Source organism: Capra hircus, chromosome 1 (assembly GCF_001704415.2).
Source record: "Capra hircus breed San Clemente chromosome 1, ASM170441v1, whole genome shotgun sequence".
Lineage (NCBI taxonomy): Eukaryota > Metazoa > Chordata > Mammalia > Artiodactyla > Bovidae > Capra > Capra hircus.
This window is the reverse complement of record NC_030808.1, coordinates 78,820,252-78,833,480: the sequence shown is the minus strand read 5'-3', so window position 1 is coordinate 78,833,480 and position 13,229 is coordinate 78,820,252. Positions and strand designations below refer to the sequence as shown.

At 44.8% G+C, this 13,229-nt stretch overlaps 1 protein-coding gene across 6 annotated transcripts in view; it reads left to right on the top strand.

The window, feature by feature from the left end:
- The window catches only part of LPP (LIM domain containing preferred translocation partner in lipoma), a 739,124-nt gene that overhangs the window by 68,222 nt on the left and 657,673 nt on the right, over nucleotides 1-13,229 (top strand). The window lies entirely within an intron of this gene.

The window sequence follows — 13,229 nt, the reverse complement described above, 5'->3', positions numbered from 1 at the left end:
CTGGCTTTCTTTGCGCCTATGGATCTACATAAGATGAAAGGCTGGAAACCACTGCTTGGACTCTTCAACATGTCTGTAACATTTCAAACATGGTCTGGAATGTTTCTCCCCAAGCAGACACTCTGAGCATCAGATGTAAATCTTTGTTCTCTGCTCCAGTGTCTGAGTTTTTCCTGTGCTTCAAATTCAGTTGTGATGAATATGAAGCCTTGTACTTGGGTTCAAACAAAAGTTCTAGTGTGTCATGGCAGAATGGGAGAGAGTGCATTACCAGGAGCGAGTTGGAAGAAACTCAGGAGGGTCTGTTGTCCATAAGCAAATTATGAGCCAACAGTGGTTTTGTCGCCCACAACACTGATGCAGCCTCAGACGGTGGTACAGAGAGGGCAGTTGGGTGGCTGACTGGCGGAAGCCGGCGAGTCCCGAGGTCGGGTGGCCCTCAGGCTCAGTGTGACAGGCCCGGGCTCTGCTTCTCTGACATGCTCCTTGCTCTGCCGTCTTGTGTGTGCGTCAGCTTCATCCACAGGCTGTTTCCCCTCACGGTTGGGAACTGGCTGCCCGCTGTCACCTGGAAACTCATGGCAGCTAAATGGTGGAGCAGAGGTGGTCCCTCGAGAGAATATCTGGGTGCTGTTAGGATGCAGAGAGAGGACCAGCATTTGCAGGTGGCCATGGACCTTATTTTACCCTCCTGTCAGAACTCTCCTAGGCTGGTGGACTTTAGTCCTTGCCTCCTCCTCTGAAACGGACACTGGCCAGCTGGCCTCTTCACACCGTGGTGCTGAGAGGACCGGAAATGATGTCCCACTCTTACTGGAATGGATCCAGAAAAGGCAGGATGCACAGCACACATAACAGTGGCGTCTAAGAATATAAAACGTGGTCAGAAGAGGGACAGTATCTCCTGCGCATGCGTGTAGCCCAGAGGCTAGTGGGATCTCTGGCATCTGGTAGGTGCACGGTGCATTTTCACGGATAGAAAGACTAAATCTAAAGGTAGTGACTGTCCCTTTTCCTGAGGGTGTTCAGGCACCGGCTAGTTCTCTGTTGGAAAGCTTCAGGAATTCTAGCACAGATGCGGCTGAACTGCATGGTTTTATGAGAATGAAACAAATGACTGGACAGAAATAGGCTTTTGGGACCGGTATGGCTTAAGAAGTCTGTGAGTACAGTGAGTATGGTGGGGTGGGATAGCAGACGGCCTGTCAGTTATTAGATGTGCAAACCTAGAAAACAATATCCCTCCACCTTCATTTCCCTGATTGGAGAATTAGAAATAATAATAATCATTTCCTGCTCACCTCTCATGTTTGTTTAGAGCGTGTTTGTTGATAGATGCCAGTCTGTTTGGGAAACTGTAAAGTGTGAGCCTTACATGATGGGTCATTACAGTTGCTTTCTTCTTTTGCTTAAATACAAGGAGTATAAAGCAAAATAAGATAGTGACTATAAAGAAAATTACTGATCTTAAATATAAAGAAACATAACACAGTGTAATGTGCAGGCCCCTGTACTCTTCCTGGTCCATCATATATACGCACAATGTGTGCCCTTCCTTCCCGCTCTGCACCCCCAGCATCCCCAGGCCTGGACGGGCAGTAATTTGTCCCCAGTCTTAGAAAGCAGCTAGATCTGGGACCTGGCTCATTGATGATGGTTGAAGTTGAGATGAAGTCGTACGTCATGATTCCTTTTCTATTTGTTTTTGCTCTAGGCAGTGGGAGATGCAGGGAGGTAGATTTGAAGACTGAGGAAGTCTCAGTGCTTTGAGACATCCCCTAGAAGCTATAGTCTGCCCGTTTGGGACTTGCTTTGTTTGATTAGATAATCACACCTTCTGCTCTAGGCGTGACTTACCCAGTGGGAGTCAGGAAGGAAATTATTTCCCTCTGTTGATACTAGCATACAGTTGATGATGGTAGCTAAGGGCTCTCAGTTTTAATATTTCCTCTTTGGTCCTCAGGAGAATCAGGTATTAGTCTCTGCCGGAAGCAAAGGATTGGTCACTTCCGTCAGAGGTGAAGGTCTTGGCTCCCTCCAGTCGGTTGGTGAAGTAGTTTCCGGCATATGTGAACATCTGCGTAGCCAACTTTCATGTTACTGCTTCAAAAGTTACAAAAGGATTTGTTGAGTCTGAGCAGGGACTTGTCTGGCCTCCTGAGGTTCTGTGATTCTGTAACTCAGGAATGTGTTGTCAGAGGTATTTGCTATCTGTGAAAGTAGAAGGTGGAAGCTTTCTCTCTCTCTGTCTTGCTTCCTTCCTCCTAATTCCACATTCTTCTATTTCCTGACCTCAGCCCAGTGGATACACTTTTACTCTTTCTTGGGCAGAGCCCTAGTATGTCAGGGGTTCTCATGTTCTCTCTCAGTGGGCTACTGTGTTGTAGAAGGGGTCTGATGGCCAATGGATGGAGGGCCCCATGAGTCCTGGGTAGACTGCTGCCAAATATTTACTCCTGGTTCACAGAGCATGTGTTTGCTCTGTACCCTGATCCCAGTGCTTGTCTGGAAATCAGTGAAACTCAGAGTCTTTAGGACATCACAGTAAATGAGCTGTAGTCCTAACCTTGAGAAGCTCATAATCTAGTTGGAGAGAAAGACCTACATAAAAGTAAAATACACTTTAGAAAAATATTGTTTATAACACACGTTTATTGATCACCAGATATGTTTCCAGTCTCATGTTAGGTGCTTGGGAAATCAAGGTAAATAAGTTAAAGACTCAGCTTTCAAGGGGCTTAGATGAAAGGATCGGGGAATGGAAGGAACTGGGAACGTTGGGGAAGGTTTCCAGAAGGAGGAGGTCTGTCTTCAGAACTTCTCCGTGAACCATGGAGCTGTCATCTGGGTCACTAGGTCTGGATGGGGTCTGAGGGTGGTGTGGCTGATAGCAGATAATGGCTGGGTAGGTGAGGAGTCTGACACCTTCCACAGGTGCTTCAGTCTCTGGCTCATTTTTCACCAGTTGACTGCTGTCAAATGCATCATGTTGGTTTTGAGCTGCACTGATATTATTTCCATGGTCATCTTTGGGTGATCGGAGCATGCCAGGTGTATGTTCCCAAGCTAGCAAGCGTCTCTACATTCCAGGGGACAGGGGTGCCTTTCAAGAGTTCCTGATAGCAGATCTCTTCTGCTCTGTTGCCTAGCCTCAAGAAAAATGGTGGCATTGGTAAGAGGTTTCAAAATAATCCACCTCTGGACCTCTCAGATTGGGGTGCTGTCTTCCTTATCTATTGCTACTTAACAAATTACCCCAAATTTAGCACTTTCAAACAAGAAACATTGATTATCTCACAGTTTCTGTGAGTCAGGAATCTGGGAACAGCTTAGATGGGTGCCTTCAGGTCTGCCCTGAGGTTGCAGTCTCATCTCAAGGCTCTGCCTGGGAGGACCCACCACCACACTCGGTCACATCATTGGCAGGATCCAGTTCCCTGTGGATTATTGGCTTGGGAGCCTCAGTTCCTTTCTCTTCCCATGGGCAGTTCCCAACATGGCAACTGTCTTCCTTTAAGGCAGGTGAGCAGGACAGAATCCTTCCGATCTGCCACAGCCTTACCCAGTCCTGGAAGTGACACTCCATATCCTCTGCCTCATTCTCCTTATTAGAAGCAAGTCACTACATCCAGCCCGTGGTCAAGAGGAGGGACTGCAAAGGGGTCTGAAGAGCAGGAGGTGCAGCTACAGGGGGTCTCCTGGGGGGCTGCCTGTAACAGACACCCAAGCTTACTGCATGTGCTAAGATACGTATACTCAGTGCACCTCTGTAGATCAATTTTATTTGAAGACTTGGAGGAGAATTCCATTTAAAATCTGAATATAAGCATTGATATGTAATTGCACAGAGCGCAAAACTGGCATGAGTTGTCAGAGGAAGAACACAAGTTTTTAATTAATGCCCTCCTCCTATACCTCTGCATCTTTGCCTTCTTTAGCCGTTGGTGCTGCTTTGGTGGAAATGTTTGCAAGTTCTTGATTGAGCTCTTTGCTGTGCAGATGAGATGCCAAGATCCAGAGACAGGACGTCCCTTCCAAGGAGCCAGGGCTAGCCATGGGAGGGACATCTAAGGCACCTCTGACTCTGGCCCAGTATGTCCCCTCCACCTCTCCACACAGTCTCCGCTCCAAATCAGTCCATACAACGTTTAGGTGTGCTTTCTCTGCTTTTTGCACCCTCTGTCCTGTTCCAGAAAGAAATTGGGGAAAATAGGTCAAAATTTGGAGGCTTGTTGTCTGTTTAGGTAAATTTCAGGGTCTGCATCTCCTGCTGAGTCACGCCATGTCCTGAAAAGTTGCATAAATCAGTATTACTTGGGTCAGACAGTGTGTCTCTGCAGTTATGAATAACATTTGTAATAAGAACAGTGAACCGATACACAGCATTGCTGTGAGACTGACAGGATCAGACAGAAAACCTCAGCCAATACTTTCTGTCTGGCAGAAAACCCTTTTCCAGAGCATCTGTCTCCTCCCCTCACCAAAATAGTCTTTTTTATAAAACCAAGCTCAGCAGTAAATTTCATAGAAGTTGACAGGTTCCCTTAGAGCCCACCTTAGCGTTCCTAAAAGATTAATAGAAATGTTGGTCAAGCTCATTAGTAGCCCTGCAGCCAAAATATGGAAGGCCATCTGTAGTCATTGAGACTGTCACTGGCCAGAGTGTCAGTACTTTTCCCCACTCCATGATCCCTTTTGGCTTTCAATATTTTTTTTAATACTTTGGTACTTTCAAAGTGTTTCTTATCAGTTGTTTAATTTTCATTGCAAGTCCATAATAGGAAATAGTTTCAGTTCAGTTCAGTCGCTCAGTCGTGTCCAACTGTTTGCGACCCCATGAATTGCAGCAGGCCAGGCCTCCCTGTCCATCACCAACTCCCGGAGTTCACCCAGACTCACGTCCATCGAGTCCGTGATGCCATCCAGCCATCTCATCCTCTGTCGTCCCCTTCTCCTCCTGCCCCAAATCCCTCCCAGCATCAGGGTCTTTTCCGATGAGTCAACTCTTTGCATGAGGTGGCTAAAGTATTGGAGTTTCAGCTTTAGCATCAGTTCTTCCAATGAACACCCAGGACTGATCTTCTTTAGGATGGACTGGTTGGACCTCCTTGCAGTCCAAGGGATGCTCAAGAGTCTTCTGCAACACCACAGTTCAAAAGCATTTACAGTGGGACAATTAGGTAAAGTGGAATTTGGAGTCAGGAGACTCTCGTGTATTAGATGCATAATCTTACTTACATCATTCAATCATTTTCAAACTGCTTTCCATATCTGAAAATGACAGTGCTAGTAGCACCTGCCTTTTAGATTTGTCTGGGCTCACAAAGCAGCATGTGTGTTTAAAGTGCCAACTGTGCATGATATTTAGTGCATAGTTGGTGCCCATTAAATGTTCCTTTCCAATCCCCTTAATAGTGTGTGACTGCTAGAAGCCGCTCCAGTTCTTTTCTCTCTCAGGCCGTCGTCTCAGTGTCCTTACTTTGTCTTGTCCTCTTGGCTTGGGTCAGACCTGTGGCATTTCTTTATGTCACCCCAGCTTCCATCTTTTTCTAATAACTAAAAGCTTTAACATTTATAATTTTGCTCAATGGCTCCCAAGACATAAATACAGACATCATAATATGTTCCATGTTTTCTGGTCTTTGGAAATACAGTCGTTTTGGGAACAAGCTATTTGTACATTGTGTTTCATGAGGATGGTCTATTGAGAAGCCAGTGTTGGTTTTCATGAAAAGATCATTCAGTCCAGAGAATGCATCAGCCACCTCTTCCTTTGTAAATGGAAGCTTCTCTGGGACCTGCCCAGGGCTGACCCTCTCTAGTTCCTCTTTGGACTTCTTTAGGATGACATCACCTCCCCCTGCTTCAATGGCAACTGGCTTGAGTTATATCAGTTATTAAAAATGATCTAATATTTTCCTTTTAAATCTACGGCCCTGGCTCATTCTATGATTAAGCTGGTGATTTATTCATAATACGGTACGAGACGGCTGCAGCCACTCTATGATGTAATCTAAGAATGACATGAAAACAAAATAGGCTTTTACATAATGAAAGTGTTCCTGTAATACAGTTTAGGGCAAAGCTTTTTTTTTTCCCCATTGAGAATGGAGATGGATTCTTTTACTTTCCCTCTAATCCTTTCTTTGTTTTTCTATTTGTAAGTCTTAAGGCCTTTAAGTCAATTAAAAAAAAAATCAGCATTGGAAACTCCACAAAGACTCTGGTTGACTCTTCTAATCTTGTCTTGTCTTCATCTTTGTTCTCCTCCCCTATTGCTCTTCGTGGCCTCTGTTTTGGCTCCCACTCTCTCAGGAGCCCATAGCCGCCTCTCATCACACCATGGTCCTCCCCATTCCTTTGCTTATGCTGTGCTTGCTACAAGAAATGCTTTTCCAATCCTGAATTTTTTTTTGGCTAAAGGCAAATAGAGCTTACTGGTTCTTACAGGTCTGCTCAAATGCCCCTCTTCCTTCAAGCCTTCTCTGAACCTTCTGCCTCCTATCGGGAAACCCTTTCTTTATCTGTATTAATACAACAGCAAGCTCCCCATCCCCACTCCAAGGAGCACTGATAGAGTATCAGAGTTTGAGGAGGACAAAGGACTCAGGAATATGGGGATGGGACCTTTGTAGTTCTGGTTCTTTTCCTGAGCCTGATACACAGGGAGGTCCTAGCCCATCTTTGAGCTCCAGTTTTCCTCATCTGAAGAATGAGTAGCTTGGATTTTATGTGGCCGCATGGTGGATTTGTAGTGGCTGTTTGAGGTGCTATGTGGAGAAGGATTCTGAAGTTGTATCTGACCATGATCATTTAGCAGTGTCTGCCATGACTGAGGATGGGGAAGGGCACGGCGAGGTGCACAAGAGATTGCTGGGCGATTTTTGGACTGGATGATTTAGAGCTCTCTTTTCCCTTTACCTTCTGAGATGCTTTGATTTGTTGACTTTAAGTGTCTCACCAAGGTCACACAAGCAATCCAGTTCTCAGGTGTAGAGATGGCTAAAAACTACATTCTAATGCAGGCTGGTCAGCTGGGACCAACAAGACTAGGGGCCCATGGTTTACCAGAGGTACAAGACTCCCCAGATTCTGAATGCCCTTGGGGTGGAGTGAGGTCAGATGCTTCAGCTTTCTAATTTATATTAAAGATAGCATTTCTAGGTCAAGGTGGGAAAGTTAGGGTACTCTGCCAGGGTCTTTCTGGGTCAGGGCTCACAGAGTTACTTACCAATGTTCTTTTGGATCCCCTGTGCCCCTCTCCCCAACTCCAGACAAAATGCTCAGCTCTCCAAAGAATGCTAAATTGCTTGAGCAGTAGGTCAGCTCCAAAAAAAGAAAAAGAAAAAGAAAAAAAAAGTCCTGAAACAGTGAGAGATGGAGGGAAGGGAAGGGTGCAGTTTAAGATGGCTGATGGCACCAGAAATCAGAGCCTTTGAGGGATGAAACAAAGAACGGGAGATGGTTAGTGTGGAGAAGAGAGAAAGGGGTGGAGAAGGAGGGAACAGAGGGGCCTCTGCCCCAGAAGGGAATACAAACTCCCTCTTTGTGACCCCAGAAGGAGTTCTGGGAGCATTGGGTGGAAGTAACACAAAGACAGTGTGAGTGAGTGTGTTTTAGTATTAACAGCAGACTGCAGTGGCATGGGCCATTTCTGGGTTATGGGTTCCCTATCTCTGAGGGTATTTAGATAGAAGCTGATACCAATGGGTCCTCTCAGGGGAAGTAAGATGTTAGACTGGATACCCTTTAAGGTCGTCCTGGAATTTTCTGAAGAGATGTTTTGTGTGCATTTGTGTGCAAATTAAATAATTTCCATTTTAAAGTGAAGACTTTATGGAGGAAAGTGATTCTTCTTTTCTCCATGGTCTTGGCACACAGAAATGCTGACTTATCTTGGGCAATCTTTTATTTCACTTAGCATTATTGATGAAGGAAAGGAGGCTAACTGAAGATGTCTTAGTACTTGTTTGTGCTGAATGTATTTTTGAGGATGATTTCTGTGCTTCCTTTTAAGATACTTCCAGAGAATTCAGCTCTGTTGGTCTCCTTCAGTCTGTTCCCCGCCCACTCCCTGCTCCAGTGTCAAGAGCTTGCTTTTTCTGTGTCATCTGAGTGCTTTGTTTATACCTTCAGTGGAGCATTCATGTCACTTTGCTCTGCTGTATAAACAGATTTCCAGATTTCCTTCTCCACTAGGTTGTAGAAGCCTCCTAAGAGCATAGATCTTGTCTTTTTCCATAACAGCACTCATGGTGCCCAGAGTAGTGATTTGCAGATTATTGTGATGACTCGTGAACATAACAGCTGGGTGTTTAGCACCTACTATGTGCTAGACTGTTCCTGGTGCACGGAATAGAACCGTGAACCAAATCAGACAAACCTGTTTGAATGGAACCAGACAACCATCAATGAGTAAATAGATAATATTTAGGTTGTGATCTGTTTTCAGAAGGAAAATAAGGCAGCTTAAGGGCACAGAGGGTGGCCATAACACAGATTTAAATTCATTGATCTAAGAAGGTCTTGCTGATACGAGTGCACAGGAGCAAGGCCTGAAGTCTATGAGTTAGTAAGCTGGAGACCAGAGGGGGAAGAGTGTTTCAAGCCTAAAGAAAGCAGTTGCCAAGGCCCTGAGGCTGACAAGTGAGGCCAGTGTGACTGGAGTAGAATGATCCAGGTGAAGAGTACAGGAGAGGGGGTCACCCACTCTTATAAAGATAGATGCAACAACAAATATTTATTAGGAACATATCGAAGATGCTCAGAAAAAAAGATTGCCTTTGTGGTTTAAAGAATCCGCAGAAATCTAAGCAAAGCATGGCAAAACTTATTTCTGGTTTTCAGCTGTAAGATACAGGGACAGTGACTGGAGAACCGGGACCCTATGGGGTGGGGGGTAGGAGGGCCAGCTCAGAACAGGTCCATTTGCGGAGGGCACAGTTTCCCTCCTGTCGCTCTCCATGGTGGAGGACCTGCCTTTCCGAGTCTGCTCCTGTGTCAGGCGCACCTGCAGGGAGGCTGGGGCCCCGGGTGCAGATGGGCAATTGCATGCCTAATCACCCATTCAGGCACCCACTTATTTGTTTTCCACATGCAAATATGGGTTTTCTGCAGATGGATTTAATATATTTGTTGCTTCCCCATTTTATTTAAAACAAAACAAACGACCAACCATGTCAGTTGAGGGCAACAAATAGAAACATGAGTATTATACGGTCTTTGCTATTCGTGCTCATTACATGGCTGAGAGGAATCCTAGGCAAATCAGTCTTTTCTGTGTTCGATTTTATTTTTACTTTATAGTGCCTCTGCTTACTCTCATTATTGTTTAATTTTTTTTTAAAAGAGAGATGTGGTATTATTTATCCTAAATTATTTTTTCAATTTTTCAGGCTCCATATCATTTCTGTGTGATTTCCACTTTCACCTTTTTGGTTTCTGAACTTCTGACCCATTGTTAAAAAAAATAAAAAAGGCATCATGGAGACTCCAAAGGCCATTGGCAGGTGGTGCCTGCAACTTCTTTAGCTTGGAAATAAACAAACAAACACAAATTAGAAGTATTTGCTCCTATTGATGCGCTATTATTACTTACTGTGCAAGATCATGCAAAGAGTTATCTCCATTTACCTGGGAGCCCCAAGTCAACACCAGTACCAGAGACAGGGCTTTGGAGGACGTTTGCTTTGATGGCTAATGAAATTTCATAGCTCTAGGGAAGGATGTCAGAATTGATAGAGACTTTGGCATTCCTTTTATTCCAAATGCCTTACTTTACAGTTAGAGAAACTGAGGCCCAGAGAGGTAGAATGACTTGTTTAAGGTGTCAGAGAGTAAAGGCTAGAGATCGGACTGGAATCCCGGCAGGTGGCTGCCTCTGTGGCCGGGGAATGAAGAGACTGCTGGAGCCCCTCTGAGGATCTCATCTCAAGGTGAGGTCTGTGTGTAAATGGGGTTCATGTGCCCCATGTTTGTGTCTCTTATAAACTAGCTAAAAAATCCTTTTGGTGTCAGATCTTAAGCAGAGAAACAGTGATGGGGATTGTGGAGGAACTGCTTGTAGCTTGCCTAAATAACAAGATTGTGGACTGGATAAGAGGGATCTTGGGGTGAGCTTGTGTGTATGTGAGAAAGAGAGAGGAGATGAACAAACTCAGAGGGAGAGGGTAGACACTTGGCAGTAGCAGTGAGGCACAGGATTTGTGAGACAGAGGAAGTCTGAGCTTACTGAATTGAGCTGCTTTATTTTGTAGGAAAAGAGACACTGATAGCCAGCGTGACTGAGAGCCTTGCTCCCAATTATCTAACTTGAACTGAGTAGTTAGAGTATCAAACCAGCGATATCCTCTGAGAGACACTTTTATTGGAAAAAGTACCAGTCACCACTATCAAGTTGTATTTATTGGTTAGCCAGGAGTGCTGCTCATGTGAGAGGAAGCATCTGCCGTCTTGGGGGTTCTTTTCTCAGACATGATTTTGGCAGGAGATGATTGTCAAGGTCTGTGAGAGCTGCATGCTGAGGTCTTCTCTGTTCTTGCCGACATGACAGATACCTAACCAGACATCAGATGAATACTTAACTGACCTCCCCAGTGGCCAGCTTCCAAGTGATCCCCTGAAAAACTTAGGTTTGGAGATGAAGGCTAGTTAAATAACATTAGGTGGATCCTTTATTCTTTTCACTTTAACATTCAAGTTAAATGTTAAGATGCTGGATTACCGGGGATGTATGCAAAGTCCAAGGTGATATTTTTGGAGGTGGCCTAAGAGCAGAAAGGTCCATATGTATGAAAAGGGCAAACTTGTCAGGAACGTGCTGAGAGCGAGTCCACGGGTAGTGGCTGCAGGACTGATACATGGTTCTGGGGACAGCCTTGACCCTGAAGGCGTCCAGAAGCCGAGCGCGGTGAGTGAGGGAAGGACTGGTATACGAATGCATTCAGCCTGCTGTGTCTGCTCTGTGCAGGGGCCCTCTCTGCAGCTGTCTGCCCTGAAGTACTTGCTGTCTTATTCCCCTGCTGATACTGCATGGCTTGATATAAATGCTTCCTACCACGTGCTGGACGATCCCAGACACCGCCCGCAGCCTCTGTGTCCGTGTCAGACACAGCGTGTTGCGGGTTGAAGTGACTCCATCCTTATTCCTGTGTCTTTCTCTCCCCTCCGCACCACTGTGCCCACCCCCCACCCCCTTCAAACAAATCCTAATTGTTTGACAGCTCCTGTATGCTGATTTGTTTGCATTTTGTCACTGATTTGTTTCCTGTTCATGTCTGAAACGAATTCATTTAATGTGAGACCACGTTATAATATACTTGAATTCTCTTTGGCTATATGACTTCTTTTTTCTTTTACTTAAAGAAGGTATTTTTCCTTCTCTCTTTTGGATGTCTAGCTTTCTCATCTACACAGACAATCTATTTTTGAAGACTCTTCAGGGAGTTGCTGACTTTGTTAGAATTACTAGTGTAGAAGGCATTTGGATGACAGAATCCCACAGTTAACTTGCTTTTCTAAAAACAATTTATTTTCCCTTTAGCTTCAAGGAGTAGCAGTGGGGAATGGGGCGTTCTGAAAAGAAGAAAAATGTGCCAAATGAGTCGCAGATTTCCAGTGAGGCACATGGAAAAAAGGTTTTGATTTCAGTGACCTCTCTGCTCGTTGGAAAACTCTGGGCTGGTGGCTTTCATGATTCCCAGGCTGAGCTCTCTTGGGTTACACTGAGTGATGCGGGGAAATCTCAGGGTGGAGGATGCTCTCGTTTTGGGCTCAGGGGTGTTATAGAGACATGCTGTCCTTTGGCATTAAGATACATCATTTCTTCCAGTTTGGTCATGTCTAAGGGCTAGTTCCGCTACATCCACATCCCCAACTGCTCGGAGCACAGAAGAAGCGGAGAGCGTTTGGGGAGTCAGCCTTAACGTGGGTTATGTCTGAGCATGGCCATTGGCCAAACTCTGTGATGCTTACTGATTTTGTTCAACCAGCTTCTTGAGTCTAGACACAGGCCTGCATCTTATGTACCCTGCCTACCCGCTTTGGTATTGTCTCTGATTTGTTTTGCATTTGGGTCTATTTGGTGTGTATTTTTAACAGCACACTGAGTAAGAGGATGCGTGAGCTGAGCTCTGACCCCGGCTCTGCCGCAACCACCTGTGGAACTACCCTCAAAATTTTCATTTATTCAAGAAATATTCAAATGAGCACTTTTTACACATCATGTACCTGAGACACAAAAATGTGTAAGACACAGTTCTTACCTTGGCTGCTTACAGTCGGGGCTGGGGGGGGCAGGGGTGCGGTAGAGGGCCAAGTATATAAATAGCTCACTGAGTGGCTTCTCCTTTCTGGGTCTCCCTTTTACACATGGAAGAGTCAGAGCTGAGCTAGGTGTTGGCCACGTTCCTTCTGAGATTCACCTGTGGTCATTTGTATAGAACTCATCAAACATCCAATAATCACTTATCTAACTAAAAATTGGCAAACGTTTCCCTTTACCCTCCAGTTAATCAGGGGCGGGGTGATGTTGAAAATAAGTGAGGCAATATCTACAAAATGCTTTAATAAGCAAGTTGGAAAAAGACATGCTATAAGTTTGAAGCATTATTATTAACAGAAAAATGAAAACAAGGGCTGATGTTTTCAGAGAGAGAGCAGATGGTTCCTTTGTTTAGAATTTGAATATAAAGGAGAGAGAAAAAGAGATACTTGCCATATTGTTTAGGCCCTGAATGTGAGTGACTTTAAAATGCCAAAACAATCTGGTGAGGAAAGTCCTATGGATTCAAAATAGCTCCTACACTGATCAAACTATAATTAATTTCACAAAAAGATGACAGTAAGAAAAGTCCTAATAAGAAATGCCACGGTGACAATTGACAGAACCTAACAAAAACTCCCATTTTTGCATCAACTCTAGAAACTTAACTTTTCCTGTGTTCAAGACTTATACCACACAGCAGAACAAATTAGTGGGAACTGATTTAAAACTGTGTTTCTTTCAAAAAAGTCATCCCCGCCCCCCAAGTTATTTCAGTTTCCCATGACTCATAAAGGAAATCTTCAGGATTCACAAGAAATTGGCAGTCCTCTCCCACCTTTGCTGTTGGAGGCTGCTAGAAAAACTGTGCTTTGGGGGCATTTTAAATCTCAGAGGACATGGGCTGGGATTGCAGAAGGCAGGGTCTGGAGAGGCTTTTCGAGAAACTTGTGGACAAAATGTTGTG